Consider the following 17,208-nt stretch of genomic DNA (forward strand, 5'->3'; position numbering starts at 1 on the left):
GCTAGGAAGTTAAACTATTGCATTACTTATGGGCAGTGGTGGATTATTTCCTTCAGAGTGTAGTTTTGGAATAAGAGGTGAAAAGAATAAATCACTAGAGAAGTCTTCACCTCTTATCACTACAGCTGAGCATCTAAAATCATTTAAGTAATATTTATAAGGATATTAGGTGATATTAATAAGGATATTCTGGCTATTGCCTACAAAACTGTGCAAATTTCATTGGGTTTGACCAGGCAACCTTAAATGTAAATGGTATGATATATCACCAAGGAGTAACCATTATGCATCAAAGCTTTTGAATTGTCAAGGAACTGGATCCTTTTGTTCTCTTTGTGTAGTACAATGTAGTACAATGTTTCCTAAAGTCACATCGTGCTGATTTATTCCTAAGTACAAAAATTCCCAAGTATTCATTCCATGACCAAGAGAATATGCAGGCTGGAAAACTCCACTCGGTATCACTGAAGCATCAATTTTCAGGTCAGTTATTCTTCATTCCTTAACTTAGCAAAGGAACTACAAAGGAAAAAGGGCTCCTACCTGTAGCCACTTAGGGATCTCCACACATGTTCCAAATCCTATCTCCCTCTCTGATGATGGAGAGAAAGGTGCTTGAAATGCTAGTGGACAGGTTGATATTGATGATATTTTTCTTTCTTTCCAAAAATCTGAAGAACTCTTTTCTTTTAGGGACACACCCTTCATTTTGTTCAACATGTAGCAGAATAAATTAAGAGGGAGGGAACTATCTGGCTACCATTCAAACCAAGTTTTAAAAAAGAGTGAGAAATTATCACCCTCACCATTCTATCACAGGTTCACAGTCTCTGGGCACCTTGCCAGTGTGCAGGACCACACTTATATGTAACAAAGCCTTGTGTTTCAAACAGATTAGTAGCCAGAATCAAAGCATCTGGTGTTGGCTGTGCAGAACCACTCTTCATAATTAGTTTAACATTTATACCAGGACATATTTCATTAGCCTACTAATCCACTGCTATACTCTGTGATGCTACTGATCTGTGTTCCTCATTCATCCATTCACTGTGACTGAAGGACATCAGTTTTATTCTTTAGTGTCCACAGCCTTTGCCTGATGGAGATGGAGGAATGTAGACTGACCATGTGACATCATAAATCCATAGGGATTAGTGATGATGTATATCACTTTCATGCTTGTGAGAGCATTGACACTGTGATATTACTCATTGATAATGATCCAGCATCTGCACCTCATTTCTGTGGAATATTTCTCTACATCAGCTTTTTCCACTAACTAGAACAACTGTTTGGGAGTTGTGTTTCCAGTTTTCTCCTGCTATTTTCAAAGTTACACACAGTTTGGGGACTGCTTCAGCCAGCAGCCTCAGCATATTGACCAATATTTCTTTGGCTTCATGTTTGCTATATCACAGCTTTCATTTTACACTTGATGTGCTATGAATCTCCCTCTGCATATGTGACCATGTGGGCTTTGATGATAGCACTTTACCAATTACTGCTCACAGCTGCAGATCTTTCCCAATGGCATTTTCATGATGCACAGCATCTTAGACTCTTTTTCAGGGCATGCCTCACACCAGTTGTGTTGCAAACATGTTATAGGAAGAGCTAATTGGCACATCCCAATTTTAGCTAATATTTCTCTGACTTTGCCAGTTGCATCACTTTTTTTTTATTTATTACAATTACATGTCCTGATGGTCAAGAAGAGGTATGAGAAGGGTATTGCAGATAATTCCTGTCTAAGCAATTTACTGGATTTGCCGATGCTGTCTTTACAGTAAAGCATCATTGATAGGGGCACAAGAGCTTTTAGGAATTATCCAACCTGCTATTTTTATGGTCATCTGCCAGGCTTTTCCAAAGCCCTAAGATGAAGCATAGGGGGGAATGTGAGGAACTGGTCTTCAGTGATTTCTGTCAAAGAATTCATAGTATTTGAGGAGATTGAGTGCAGACCTTCAGTGATTGTGAAGAGGTAGCACCCCTCAGCCTGTTCCCAGATTGACTCTCCTCCCAGTCTGTACTGCAAAGATAGTTCCTTGTTTCAAGTCAGGAGATCCTGAGTCCCTGATTCCAAGCAGATTTATGTTAACTGTTTTCAGCCATTGCCAGAGATGTAACACACGGGACATGATACAGCTTCCTGGCCTGTCAGCCAACATGGGTACAAGGCAGGCATGGTTTTAGCTCCTTCCAGTAGTCAGGTATCCTCATATATTTACATCTGCAAATCTCAGGTGTTCTGCTAAAGGAACACTGATTGTCTCAAAGCAGGTTGTAGAAGTATATATGGAAGAGCTCTCTGAATAGGCATGGTGAAAGAGCACAGATGAAATGCATGTGAATGGTCTGAATTTTCATAAGGGAGCTTTAAGAGTGCAGGCTGTGATGTAATACATAAATTCACAAAGAAGAAAAGAACATATTGTTAGAGAAAATATGTATATGCAAAAATAAAATTGACAAAAACTTTTATTCTGTCACTTACAGAGCACCATTGGCAGATTATGTTATGGGAGAAAATGCTTCACTAATGCAGTTAATGTGGTATTATCTCAGATGTATCTAAATTGCTTTCATTATTCTACACCACACAGCCTGAATGCTCCTATTTTGTCATGTCCTTGTTTGCTGGGCTGTTTTTAACTTGCAGCCAGAGAGACCAATAACTAGAAATGAAATTCTCAAACATGTGTAGATGTCATATAAGAAGGTGTAAGCATTTTCTCCTGCTAACAAATGGGTATTTTTATATTAGCTGGATTTTGAGAATTATTTAGGCAGGTATTTGCAGTCCATTCAAGGTAGATGGTGATTGTCCTTGTTCAGTATCTGAGTATTTATGATGTATTTATTTTATAATATCAAGGAAAATAATGAGTCCTTATGAACCCTTATTTAAATACATTGTACAAGGTTAAACATTTTGTGCCACCTACAGTGGAATAAAAATCTTCTGTCCTGTTTTATTTCAACTCTGGTGCTTTGTTTCTTATTTTCAGGGTAATTTTGTTTCAGCTGAAGCTATTGTATTCCAAACTAGAGCAGGAGGTGGTACGAAAGCTCTAACAGACTTTGAGTAGAAAGAAGAGCTCATAGCTCAGAAGACAGGTAGGAGCATCAGCACTTCAGCTTCCCAATACTGAACAGCCAAGGAATCTGTTCCAATGGCATAATGCAAATCCTACCTGCTTCTAAGCTATTTTAACCTCTAATAATAAATCTGCTCTGGGTCTGAAGCTATAGAGGGACGCACTGAAAATTCAATCATTTCAGAATTGAAATACCTTAGAATGTAGAACTGAGTCTTTACAAACATTCATGGCCAATATTTTGCAAAAGCCAACAACCCTTTATCACTATTACCTTTCCTTAATCCAGCTCCTGAGATGCACAAAAGGGTTGTGTAAGCAAGCCCCCAGCTGAGAGGGGAGCTGGTGGTGGGAGAAGTGCTCCTCCCTTTCCCTGTCTGCCCAGCTGCTCCACACGCAGCTCTGGGAGCAGAGAAGCAAGACTGAAAGTGGCTCCAGGTGTGTGGTGCTGAAATTCTCTTCAAAGACACGAACAGGAAAAGAAGCAGCAAGAGTCATAGAAACCCTCTAGGCTGCTTTTTCCTAGTAGTTTTTGAATTTCGTTTAGCATCTAAACCAAAGTAACTTTCTGATGTATTGCATCTGAGGTTGTCTCTTGCTGCAGCATGGCTTGCATTATATTGCACTGGTTTAGTCACTTATTTATCAGTGTCAATCAGTTTCCCCACCTATTAAGTAGAATTTCTTCACCTGTTTTGCAGAAGAAATGGTGATTGAGCTGGAAAGGGAAAACAAACAAACAAACAAACAAAACAATAAAAAACTCAGAGACACTACTGTATATTTATTTAGAAACAGAAACAAATGTTGCCCAATTCCAGTACACTTGTTTTTTACCAAAAACACTGTAGCCTCAGTTCAGTTGTTTGTGTTACTCATCTTTGTGCACTTATTAAAGTGAAATATGGTAAATTGATGCAATGACAGCCCAAAATGACAGTTGATGTGTGAGGAAGAGTAATAGACCTTTATGCCTCAATCCCTCATATATGCATTTAGGGGGGTTAATTGTCTCCCTAGATACTAAGTAACCCTAATATGGTTCCTTATCATCCCATCCAGAGGATTTTGTTAATTTTGAAATCTTCTTTACCTGAAGAATCATTCTGCTCTCCCTTTGTCTTTGAGATAATAATATTTATCCCTAAACCTCTATGGTTTAATTTCTCACTTTGGTCTGTTTCTCATGGGACTTTTTTTGCCTTTTCTTTTTAATTTTTTTTTAAAAACTCTTTTATTTAGAAATAGTTATTGGCCTATAAATTAACAGAATCTTCAGAATCTAAGTATTCTGATACCCATAAAAGATACTATACAAACAGAAGATACCAATAAAATCAACTACTAATCATTTAAGTCCTATAAAATATTATTTGCTCATTTCTCTTTTATTAAAAATTCTGTTCTATAAAATTAATTTCTATTGTAAACTTACTTATGAGCAGTGTTGTAACAATGTACAATTACATTGTTATGTACAATTTTTGTAGTAACAGAGATTTGTACACTATAGCACAACTCTGCCTGAAAGGTATTAACCTTTCCAAGCTATACATAGGTCATAGTAAAACCCTGGTTTTTTAGTCACTGGATAATAATTTAAACTTGTAAATAGTATTACTCTCACTGTGGATCTTAGAAGAAGTATTCAAAAAATGAATCTTTTTGACTTTTGGGTTTTTACACCCATCTAGTTGGAAAATCATCAGGACCCTATTACAGGAGAAAGAAGATTATTCACAGAATTGGAGGACAAAAATCTTGTAACTGAAAAAAGTTATTCGAACCTACCACCCCAAGTGAAATTATGATAATGTCCAAGTCCTGAGAGCTGTTAGTCATGTGTTTAATGACAGATTTGCATTAGCTTGCTGGTCTGGATTTGACCCACAGAGTAATTCAATAGTTCTCCACTTTTTGTTACAGAAAATTTATGAGTGTAGGATGAAGGGGTATTAGATATCGGCATTTATCCCTCTGGTGGTTTGGGATCTATTTTAAAAGACCCTGACTGCTGACATTATTAGTGAATTAATTGCTTCTACTTAGTCTCTTCATAGACAATTATGTAGGATTGCCTCTCAGAAGTCTGTAATGCAAGTAGTGATGAAACCCCAGCACTGCAAAAAACATTTTCCTCGTTTTGAGCCAAATGACAGAGCATTTTACATGTGAAGGAGGAGCTTTGTGAGGCTTACTTTTAAATTTAGAAAATAGTATATTGAATCTATAAAGAAATATGTTGGAGCTAAACAACCAAGCAATTCAAAATTCAGTTTGTTTTTTTTTATTTTTTATTTTGGGTGTTGCATACACACACATGCATATATATATTTTACAGATTTTGAGATACTATCAATATTTATGGATATTCCATACATTTATTGGAAGTAATACTATAGTTTTTCTACAGTTACAGAAAAGAAAATTCTGAATTGAACCATCTTTTAATTACTAATCAAAACTCATAGAGATTATTTCCAGTAGGAGGACACCTACAATGAACATAGCCCAATAATATCTACTCTTCTTAATATGGCAGTTCACTTCATTAATGTGCCAAAACTAGATGAATCATAGGTCTATAATTATGCTATTAAAGACAACTAGAAGTGGATAGATCATATATGCCTCAAAGACTCCATCTTTTAAAACAAGGAGTGGAAAAAAAAGAATACAATAAGATCAGAGTATGTTAGATAGAGAATAATCTTATAGTGTAAGTATCCACAGCCAAAGGAAATTGAACAAAAGCAAGTATTTTTCATTATTTGACCATGGACACTGGAACCTTCATAATCCAGTATGGTGCTAATAAAATAATAAAAAACATTTTTAAAATGTATTGAAGAATTATTTTTTTTTTAATTTGGAAGTGGGAGTAAAAGAAAGCACAAAGGAAAGAAGCACAGAGGAAAGAAAGTGCAACAAAATTTGATATCCATAGTAGCAGCTGGATAGAAGATTGTGAAAAATGAAATGACCAAAGGCAGCTTCTAAATGAGAAATTATAAAACTGCAGGCTTGATTCATAAATCTAGTCTGTGAAATCAAAATAATTTAGCAGTAAAGTTTAGTTTGATATTCATTATACTTAAGATTAAGTTTGATATTCATTTATGAAAACTCCTGAATGAGGGTCTCACTAAGGATAATAAATAGGACTAGAAAGAAACCATGATTCGCCAAATAAGTATTCTTGAAAGGAAGCAAAAGGTGTACTGGAATAAGACAGTAAGGAGATTGTGGAAGAAATAAAAGAGAATTAAAAAAATATGGTATTTACAAGTTCAGCAAAAGGCCTTATGCTATGCTTGGAATTACCCACCAGCAAAATGTTTGGCTATACTGCTCCCCTGATGCTAAAAAATCATTTTGCAAAGAAAAAAAAATAAAATAAGAGAAAAATCAATCCCAGATAGTAGAGGAACAATAATAAATTCAAAATAGGACTGTCTCTTATGTTAAGAAACCTCTGTAGAGCTGTGAAGGAATAAAGAAGATTTAGTTCTAATAAGGATAAAGCTTTTTAAGAAAAAGCTGATGACTGAGAAAATGCAGAGAAGATGCTTCCCTCCCCAATTTCTCTGAAAACCCATTCAAACAAAATAAACCTGATAATGTGTTATATTTTATAAGGGATGTTTACACACCAGAAAAGGGACATAGCTTACATCTCACATGTGACAGATCCTCGAGAACACATACGTGCATTTCCTGTTTATCTTCAAGATGCGGCAGCTTGGATGGGAACAATAGCATCCAGAAACTTTGCTGGCTGTAGCAGAACTTGGCATAAATACGAGTGGCTTCAAAGGCTTCAGATGACAAATAAATTCCTCAGGCAAGTGAACAAGGTACCAGGATTATCCTGTTAAAGTTTTGGGGCACGTCTGTGGTTGTCATGGTCTAACCCCAGCTGGCAGCTCAGCCCCACCCAGCCACTCTCTCACTCTCCCTTGGTGGGATGTGGAGAGAATCAGGAGGGTGAAAGTGAGAAGTCTCGTGGGTGGATTTTAATAGTAAAGCAAAAATCAGCAAAGAAAAATGGGAAATTCATTCACCTCTTCCCATGGGCAAGCAGGTGTTCAGCCATCCCTAGAAAGCTGGGTTCTAACACATATAATAGTGACTTAGGAAAATTAATACTGTCACTCCAAACATCCCACCCTTCCTCCTTCCTTGTGTGCTAAGCATGATGACATATGGGACATCCCTTGGGACAGATCAGGTCAGCTGTCCTGGCTGAGTGCCCTCCCAATTCCTTGTCTTCACTGGTGGAGTGGTGTGCGAAGCAGAAAAGGCCTTGGCTCTGTGTATCCCCTGCTCAGCAGTAAGGAAATATTATTAATACAAATACAAAAGGAAGTATTATCAATACAAATCCAAATCACAGACCCATGCTAGATACTATGAAGAAACGTAACTCTATCCCACCCCCAAACCAATACAATTGTACATTGCAAATGGAAGTATTGCTTCAAATTAATTTCTCTGTTGACATCTTGACAAAATATTCTGAACCATTTGATAAACAGCAGTATACAGATTATATAGGTCATTCAGGAGAATCTAAGTGGAATTTTCAGAATCATAGAAATTTATACTTTAAAATAAGTTATTTGGGCCACTCCTGCTAAGAACATTCATGACTAAGAAGCAGAGATGCACAGAACTGAATAGTTCATTTGGTTATTCTAGTAGAGAAGTGACCATCTGAAAGTTTATTAACAGGAGTAACAAATACCTGTCAACTACTCAAAGAGCCACATGTATGATAATGATTAATAATCACACGGTAAAAAATAGAGAAATATATAACAGAGCTAGGTGACTAGTCAGTTTTCCCACCACTTTAATAAAACTGGTTCATATTTTGCACAGTATTCTTCAGTGAATTTTGGGTGTGAGGTTAAAAGAAATCAACAAACATTAGATGAGATAATGCAAATGGCTAGAGCAGAATAATTTAATAATATGTCTTTGCCAAATAGCTCAAATTATCTCATTCCCTTTCTCGGAAAGACTTCTGGTAAGAATCTGTAGAGTTTAAAAAGTAACAAAATAGGAACTCCGAAAATCCATACAGTTTCAAAGCGATAGAGAGCTTTTATGAAGTTTTCCTTTTTAATCATCCTGTTATATGTTACAGAAGGCACATTTTTCCTCTGTTATATTTTGTGGGATACAGATTAAAAATTTGCAGGAGAGAGCTTTGTGCAAAGAGCACTGCTCTTGCTTCCATGCACCTTGCCTTTAAGGTTGCCCTTTTTCCTGGCTGAAGAACCACTCCTGAAAACTCATCATCTCAACACCAGCTCCAGTTTTCAGCATAAAACCCTGGGCAGCTGCAGAGACCCCTCCTAGGGGAGGGTGGGAATAATCACAATTTTATTAATTAATACATATTAATGTTAATAATATTAATGTTTACATGATTACATGTGGTATTTTAAGAAATGTACAGCCACCTATCAAACAATTGGATGATTACATATATGTGTGAAGCCTGAAAGAAATATGTTTTTAAAAAGGGCAACAGGAAACAAAAGTAGTGACCATGTTACACTGCCAGCAGCGTCAAGCCTGTGTGATTAGAAGGTCAATATGTCTGTAGCAGCAAAAAAGTATATATTGTGAGAAATTATAAAAGGTATGTTGTCATGTCAATCCCCTTCACGCAGTGAAAGGTCAGTGATCCACTGTGGAAGAAAGATGACAATTTCTGTGTAAGACTGACTGACAGCACAGGTGCTGCTGGACATCCTGCCTGGTGTCAAAAGACCAGTGGACAATAAAGCAGTTTCAGCTTTATTTTAGATTATAGAGCCAAGAGCAAAGTAAAGTCAAGTCCGACTTTCATGAAAAATGGCACCTGAAACATTTTGTTACATATTTATAACCTCTAATAACTCTTGTAATTAACTGTGTCAATAACCCTTTCAGAGGAAAGGGACGGGGTTGCATTCTGTACACAGTTTAGTCCTGCAGCTTTCAGTGTAGCTATTGACAGGCAAGAGGAAAATCCGTGGCTGTCAGAGCAGTTTACATTGGCCAGCTGGAAGGGAAAGGAATAAATGTGAGCAACAAGTAGTATTGTAATGAACCATACCATGTCCTGCTTTACCTCACTTTCTGTGTTTGGGATGAAGGGATTTTATTTCGCCTGTAAATTTCTGAAGAGTTTGCTCTCCCAAACACAAAGGCCCTGATTGTCTTTAGATGTATAAGTCACATGACAAGTAACTTCACTGATGCAAAATAAGTTTAAGGAAAATCAAATCCTTACTTTCCAGCTGTCCCCAGCACTTAGATAAACTATAGCTCAGAATTTTCTTTTTACCTGTGAGTCAGTCTCACAAACACAGGGCCTCTTTACTGTCCTTGAGGAACATTTTAGAGCTCCATCAGGCTTATTCAAACAATGCATAAGAGTTCTTAAGCAGAACTCAATTACTGTTCAAGTGGAAGAATAGGTAATTGGACAACACTCATCAGTTTTGGAATAAATGATATTAAGTGCCAGATCTGAAAAGCAAACCTTTGGGTTATAATAGAAAAGGGAGATTAATTTAATGAAAGACAAAAATTTCCAGTTCTCCTAGGTTAGAAATAATGAAACAAAAACTTTTCACTGTATTTCAGATAGTAGTAAAAAGGAAGGTGCATGTACACTTGGCATTTTAAATTATCTAAGCTGCTTTCAAATGAGAAAAGGAACCATGATTAGAAGTTTCTCAAATTATTCTTGTATCAAAAAGGTTTCATCCCTATGTAACGTTTATCAAACTATGACTCAGAAGAAGTATTAATATGAAGTTTTATGAGTACAGATAGGAAACTGAAATCTATTCACTAATTTTATTCTACTTTAAGTTAATTTCTAAATAGAAGCATTGGTACAAACATACATGAATGGAGGCATGTGTATATATTTTCTCAAATGTACTTTTAGTGGTAACTTTTTCTCTACTCTCATTACAATGTCTAAAAGTAATGAGGACAAGTGATTTTTCAGATGAAGCAATAAAAAATAAGGACTCCTAAACTGTTTGTAAGAGGAAGAGACAAAGTTATAAGAGAAATCTAGTCTATATTTCCATATTTAATGGTTACTAAAATAGAAGGGATATGTTGCATGATTATTGCTTCTTTTAAATATACTAAAACTGAAATGTTAATCAAACCCCCCAAAACATGGAATATGATACCTGAAGTAACCTCAGTTCACATCTTGAAATACAGTAATAAAATATTTCAGAGGAAGCCAAGGTTAATGACAAGTAGTGGTGATATGCATAAGGTCACACCTAATTTTTGTGAAAATAAGTTTCTGAATAAATACAAGATTCAGTGTGCAACAACATAATCAAGTATATTTAGCCCTGTACTTTTTATTCAGAAAGAATGCAGCTTCTGAGGCAACTAATTTACTTTTTATGAATTCACAGTCCCAATGGAGCCATGTTGCCAAGACTTATACTGTGTGTGTGTATATATAATATATAATCAAACTTTGTGGATAAATGTTTGATATAGATTAGTGATATATTTTCAGATTTAAATAATGACACTAATAATTAAGGAAAATATAAAACCTATGGGTAATTGAAACACATACATTTTACAATAATCAATTAAGAAGCACAAAATTGATATGGTCAAATGTTTAAAAAAAACCCAAACCTGATAAAACCACAATAAATACACGAATTTAAAGGATTTTAGATTCAAAATAGTGCAGGCTCCTTTTTGCTGTTGCAGATGTTGTTACATTTCAGATGGTATAGTAAAATATTCATTTCACTATACCATCCAAAATGAGGATAGTATAGTGAAACAAATACTTCACTGAGGGCTGGATGTGACCTTGGAGTCTAATGACTTGTGCAGTTACCCAGGATGAGGAAAAGTGGGGTTTCAGTTCCTGCACTAATGAATGTTCGTATTCTATATTCAACAATAATTGTACAAAATGCATAAATATTCATAGGGTTGAGACTCTCTCTCCTTGCAGATGAGTGTTCTCATGCTCAGGTGAAAGCCATGCTCGATTTTCTTGTCAGTGTGTGATTTGACCTCATGGTTTCTCTGGTGATGAGGTGGGAGAGGTCAGTGCTTTGGCAACTCCTCAGTTCACTGCTCATTTAAATTGGGCTTTGTCAGAAGAGAAAATGCACACAGATTTACATGTACCCTCTTCCTTAATATGTTATTCCATCCTAACAGGATATTGTATTTCCAATACCCTATTGATCCTACAATTTGGGAATTTAAAGGTATGGATCAAATTTTAAGAGAGATCCAAATAAAGAAAAAGAAGGCACATCAGAGGAAATGTATTTCTGTGAGTGAGATGAAGACTAAATCAGAGTGTTCACAGACACCAGGTATATGTTGCATTTCATCTATTTTCCACAGTACAGAGTTCCTTTTGAAAATTGCAAGTAAAAAAAAAATTTAAAAATCTGGTTTTACTGGAAGCAAAACTGAAGTAAAAATTCCTAACTTTTTGTCAAGTTTATAAACCACTTTCCGTTGTACAAGTACTGAGAAAGCAAGTTACAACTTTGCTTTTACTCTCTTCAGAACAGAGGTTTCTGAATAGCAAGTTAACTTTAGCAGCAGGGTCAGTAACATTGCCATATTGATCAATAATGGTATCTCGTTTCTTTTTGTTCCTCTTTTTTTTATCATTCAGCAGCGTCACTCCCCATCCATTACATTTTTCACAAAAATTGTTTGCTGACTCTAGCAAGACACACATTTGTGCACAATTCTACAGTACAATCCTTTGGAGAAGTTGCAAAGACTGTGAGAAATGGGATACACCCCCTTCATGTTCTCTTTATTTTAGCCTATTTTCTAACTTCCCTTTCTAAAGATCCTCTACCAGAGTTGCTCTCTTAACTGATATCAACTTCCTCTGCTTCTTGTGTTTGGTTTAATCTGTCCCCAGTCTCTGTTGCCAGCAGTAAAATATTCCACAGTTATTTGAGAATAGCAAGTTTAAAAGAGGGATGGAGAAGGTTAATTACAACAGCATAATTAATATAGTTCCTACTGAAGTAAATGGCAGTTTTGTCATTTTATGTAACACAAGCAGGATTACACTAATTATAATTTCATAATCTCCCCATTAGAGAAGCACAACAGCAACTCCATTAAAACATATTGCTTAACATTACATTCCCTGCTGACAGGATTCATAAAATAGGACTTTAGATGTGCAAAACATGAGATATGTAACATGATCCTATGCCAGTCAATAGCCATGCTCTTTCGGAACTATTCTAATCATTCTCATTATGTAAAATTCATACTTTTTCCTATTTTAATCTCAAAAAAATAAAAATCACACCATATCGCAACTCTTTTCCTGAATATACTGAGTGGAATTCTCAGCTTATTTTTTCCCTTTGTAGTGTAGGAATTTAAGCCTAAAAAGAGAAGAAAGAGCTCAGCATTAATTTGGCATGGGAAATTTTGCAACTGTGGGGATAAACAGGCTACTGAAAAGTGCAGTCTTCTAACCCATTACCAATGATTCCATTTTTTTTAACCCTATTTCACACCCCTATTTTACACAAATAAAAAAAGAAATTAATTTATTATTATGGCATTTGGAAAACAACCCTACTTCCAGGACTAGACTTTGCATTATTCATGTACAAGGAGGCCCGTGATGCCCTTCCAAAGCACTGCACAGCTGTGATTTCTAGATCTTTTAGGAGCTACATTTTCACTGAAGTTAACAATGCTAACTCAGCACAAAACTTGATGACAGATTCCAAACACCTGTGGAAAGTAGGTCAGAATTAGACCTCACATGACAAAAAAATACCGAAAAAACCACCAACCAACGAGAATATCACCCCCTCTGCAAACCTGATTTAATTATATCAGCTACCAAAGTGATGCCATAAGTAGAACAGTCCTTTTAATGCTTTTTTGAATCCAAAAGATACTGCGGAGAGATTTTCAGGAGATGGATCACACCATCTACAGTAGTTTCACTTCAATGAAAATTTGTCAAGATCTACAGATTTGGAAGGAAACATATCTTTTTGTGGTGTATAACCATACAAAGATTTCTCCTGTTCTGCTAGTTCATCACATTAATTCATTAATATGGATATTTTTACACAGATTTTATTCCCTCTTTAGCTATGGCATCAAAAGCATATTTTATATTTTCCCTGCTAACTTGGATTTAGCACTTTTGTTCTTTCTATTCAGAATCATAAGGTTTTACAAACAAAACAGGTAATTTAAAAATAAAAACTGTCAGGAGTTTTGTAGGTAGCCACTGTTTAAGTATTTATTTTTTGCCTACATTCAACCCACTAGACTTCTGTGCCTGGCTTTTACCCTCAATTTTACATAAAGTTGATGAGATGTAGATATTCACAGAACAAAAACAAAACCAAACATATAAAGTTAACTGTAGTCACTATATGCTCATAATTACACTTTGGCTCACAAATCCAGAGGGTTCTATGGGTTAAATGTAGACAGTCTAAATGCATCTTAAAGCAAATGGTGATGCATCAATGTTGATAGTTATTTTTGGGAATCTTATTTCAATGTTGTGTCTAATAAAGTAAAATGCTAAACAGAACTGAGTTACAAAATAATTAAATGAAAACATTAACATCATATCAATATTCACATTAGTTCATCACCTTGAAAAATCCCCAAGCTCTAAAAAGTTCTAAGTTTCTACAAATATTTTTAATTTCTACTCTACAGTTTTCTTTAGCATTGTCAAAACCTGTTGAATAGATATGCAGACATGGCTTAAAATTGGCATCTGAAGACTAAATTCTAAATAGTAAGTGATATTTCTGTATTTACCCACAGATAAGTGTATTACATATATAAAGTCTTACATCAGGCCCACTGAAGTTATATATAATAATGAAATAGTAGCCCAAACTAACCATTAGTATACATTTTTAAGAATATCAATACATACTTAGACTGAAAGTACTTGAAATAAATTTCCTGGGAAATCAGATTCTTTCAGTATTTGCTTCAAATAGGGTAACTCATGTCTGGCTGAACACATTCCTGGTCACAGTGGACACGAGCTGGGTTTCTGTTCAACTTCTCTGCTGAGGACCCCTCACTCAGCCAAGGGCATAAACAACAGATCACCAGTGAAGCTTTTAGAATCTTACTATTGTAAAATATAGTTTTTCGTTGATCAAGAGGCAATTTCAACTCTGCCTATGCAGTTTCTAGTGAGGTTTATTTTATTTTAATTTAGTGAAGAAAGCTGAAAACTACTAACAGTGATCGTAATGGAACCATATGCTAAACTAAAAAAGAAATAAAATGTATAATTGCATCACTATGTCTGAGATTCACCAAATGTTTCAAATTCACTTTTTTAATGTGCAGGATGTTAAACTCAAACCCTGTACATCAGTACTGAAATGTTTAAATACATTATTTTCATATTTATACCTTAGCACAAAGCAATAGGAGAAATTTTGCACTGCATTACCCGCATATGCAAGCAAACCACAGTGTGGAATCAAAGGTGGGGTTTTTTTGTGTGTTTACTTTGCAAAATGAGTTCAGTTGGAGAATACAAGACTCTGATGAAACTTTAATGATGAAAGGGACACTTGGAAATTGAAAAGCTGTAATTTCTCCCTGTAAATGTATGAATTCTAATATAAGCAGTCCTGGAAAGCTGCAGCTCTTTAGGAGCCCTATAACACTCCAGGAACATAAAACCATGGGACCTCTTCCTGTGCATTGCCAAAATATGCAATTCTCAGTAATTAAAAACCAGCAAATCTGTTTATTGTTAATGGCACAAAAGGAAGTAAAAAGCCTGCGAGAGCATGGGCAGGAACTAAAAAGCCTGCAAGAGCTTTCATGTTGGTGCCTGGCAGAAGGAGATTGCCAATGATAGAAGTTACCTGTCTTTCAGAATCACAGGGTGAGATAGGTTTTAGTGAAAGCTGAACATTCAGATAACAGGGAAAGTTGGCAAGGCAGCCCCGGGGAATTGCTGTTACTCAAACCTATCCATCCATCCATCCACCCATCCATCCATCCTTTAAATCCCATCCCTAAGCAAGTTACTTAGCAATAATCTCATAAATTCTGCCAGACTACAGTAAAAGTAAATTGATGTCTTACTACAGCTCCCCAACAAGAAAAAGAAAAGGAAAAACTTCTCTGAGACTGTACCTTACAAAAAAATCCCATGTTTAGAGTCTGGCATGCACAGAAAACCTATTAATGAAGATTCCTTTAATTAAATGTTCTCAAAGTAGCATGGGAGAGTAAGAGAAAGAGTATGAAAAGCAAATGACATCATAGCTTGGTCACGTATTTAAGACCAAGACTAAGTTTCATTTCTTGTGTTGAGTTTTGATAAAAAGGTCTCGGACCTGGGTCCTTGACATCTCTGGTAATATCATCTCTGGTAACATTCATGTCATGGTCACCTTAGTCTCTCTTTTGCTGACTTACCACAATTAGCTTCAAAACGTGAAATCTCAGTTAGTTGTGGGGTTTTTGGTTGTTTTTTTTTGGGGGGTTTTGGGGTTTTTTAGTTTTTTTGTTTTGTTTTGTTTTTTAATTACAAATATGTTACCCAACCTTATCAGTTAGTTCAATGGAATTTCAGAGAGGTTAAACTTAAACTGACAAATAGAGCTGTGGAAAACTAGCTCTATCTTGAAAATGTTATCCATTACAGCTCTCACCATGACATTCCTGTGAGTATTGCCTACAGGATGTTTTCTGCGTGGCCAAATATATTTCATTTGTATGTTGTTACTGAAGATATATTATGAGCATCTGGTGGTATTTATATGTCTAATTTTTCTAACATATTAATTGCATTTAAAAATAAAAAGTCTACCATAACCAGAAAAGTTCCTTTTAAATACTTCCTGTTATCTCTCATCTCTCCCCATGACTCTCAGCATGCTTTTGTAGTGGGCTTTAGATCTAAAACGTGTAAGTCTTGAAAGGCAAATTTATGTGCATTCATAATACTAAGCAGTGCATAATTAGATTTAAAGAATGCAACTGATAAAACATGTCTTCTTTCTGTGTTGTTGTAGATATTTATAGCTGGCACATGGAATTTGATATGGATCATTACTTTCTCTGGATTTTATATATTAGCTATGGTTATGGCATTACCCCAGTACTTCTTGATGTAAAATATTTTTGAGCTGTACATATTAGAAAAATTCTTTTCATCACATTTGTCTTAAGTTAATAGAAGAAGACAAAGTTTTACTTCACCATAGCAATGCATTATATCTGTCTTTCAATATAATTCTAATATCAGGCACAACACATCACTTCTATAGAGACAACCATCTCCAGTGTGGAAACATCTGCAAACCATTCATGGATTTTAAACAGCAGCCTGTTTGTGTGTATTGCTTTATAGCATTTCATGCCACCATTTATTTAAGAACAAGCCCTCAAGGTGAATGAAAATATTATTTCCTTTAAAAAAGAATCCACTGACACTGTTTGCATCATTTGTAAGCACTTGAATTTTAAATAGTATTTAATCTAGCCAAGCTAAACCAATATGCTACATTTTTAAGATCTCATCTTTGATAAATATTATAATTTTTACGTAACCCTTCAGAGATTTGTGCCCATCTCTTAAAATTTTAAATTTAAAATATATTACCAAAGTCATTGGAAATAGTAACATTGATTAATAAAAGATAGTGAATATGGTTTTAAGACAGAAGTATTCACATGGATGTAACAAGATTGCTATACTACTAAAAATATAACCTCTCCCAAAATACTGAGAATGATCTTAGAATTTAAATATATCTTTCAAAGTTTTTCTTTAGTACACTCTCTACACTCTCTTGTTAGAGAGATGCAAATAAATGCTTTTTAACTTCTCTGAATAACCAAGGATTCTTCTTTCTCTAAGACTCACTTAAAAGAAGGACTCCATCTTTTCCATAATCCCACAAAAAATTTAATGTGTCTTTTAATGTGGTGACAAATTTTATTTTTTCTTTGGTATAGCTAGATATTTTTTATGGTATGAAAAGTTATGGGTGAACAGGGTGCAGAAATCTTCCTACTTGACAAG

General features: G+C 35.3%; 1 long non-coding RNA gene across 1 annotated transcript in view; it reads left to right on the forward strand.

Moving 5' to 3' along the window:
* Positions 1 to 420: 420 nt before the first annotated feature.
* Positions 421 to 17,208, forward strand: part of LOC135295641 (uncharacterized) — a 32,379-nt gene continuing 15,591 nt past the window's right edge. Inside the window, exon 1 of the long non-coding RNA XR_010357779.1 lies at positions 421 to 483. This is a non-coding gene — a long non-coding RNA (uncharacterized LOC135295641). The remainder of the gene's footprint in view (positions 484 to 17,208) is intronic.

The sequence above is a fragment of the Passer domesticus genome, chromosome 2 (genome assembly GCF_036417665.1).
Source record: "Passer domesticus isolate bPasDom1 chromosome 2, bPasDom1.hap1, whole genome shotgun sequence".
Classification (NCBI taxonomy): Eukaryota; Metazoa; Chordata; class Aves; order Passeriformes; family Passeridae; genus Passer; species Passer domesticus.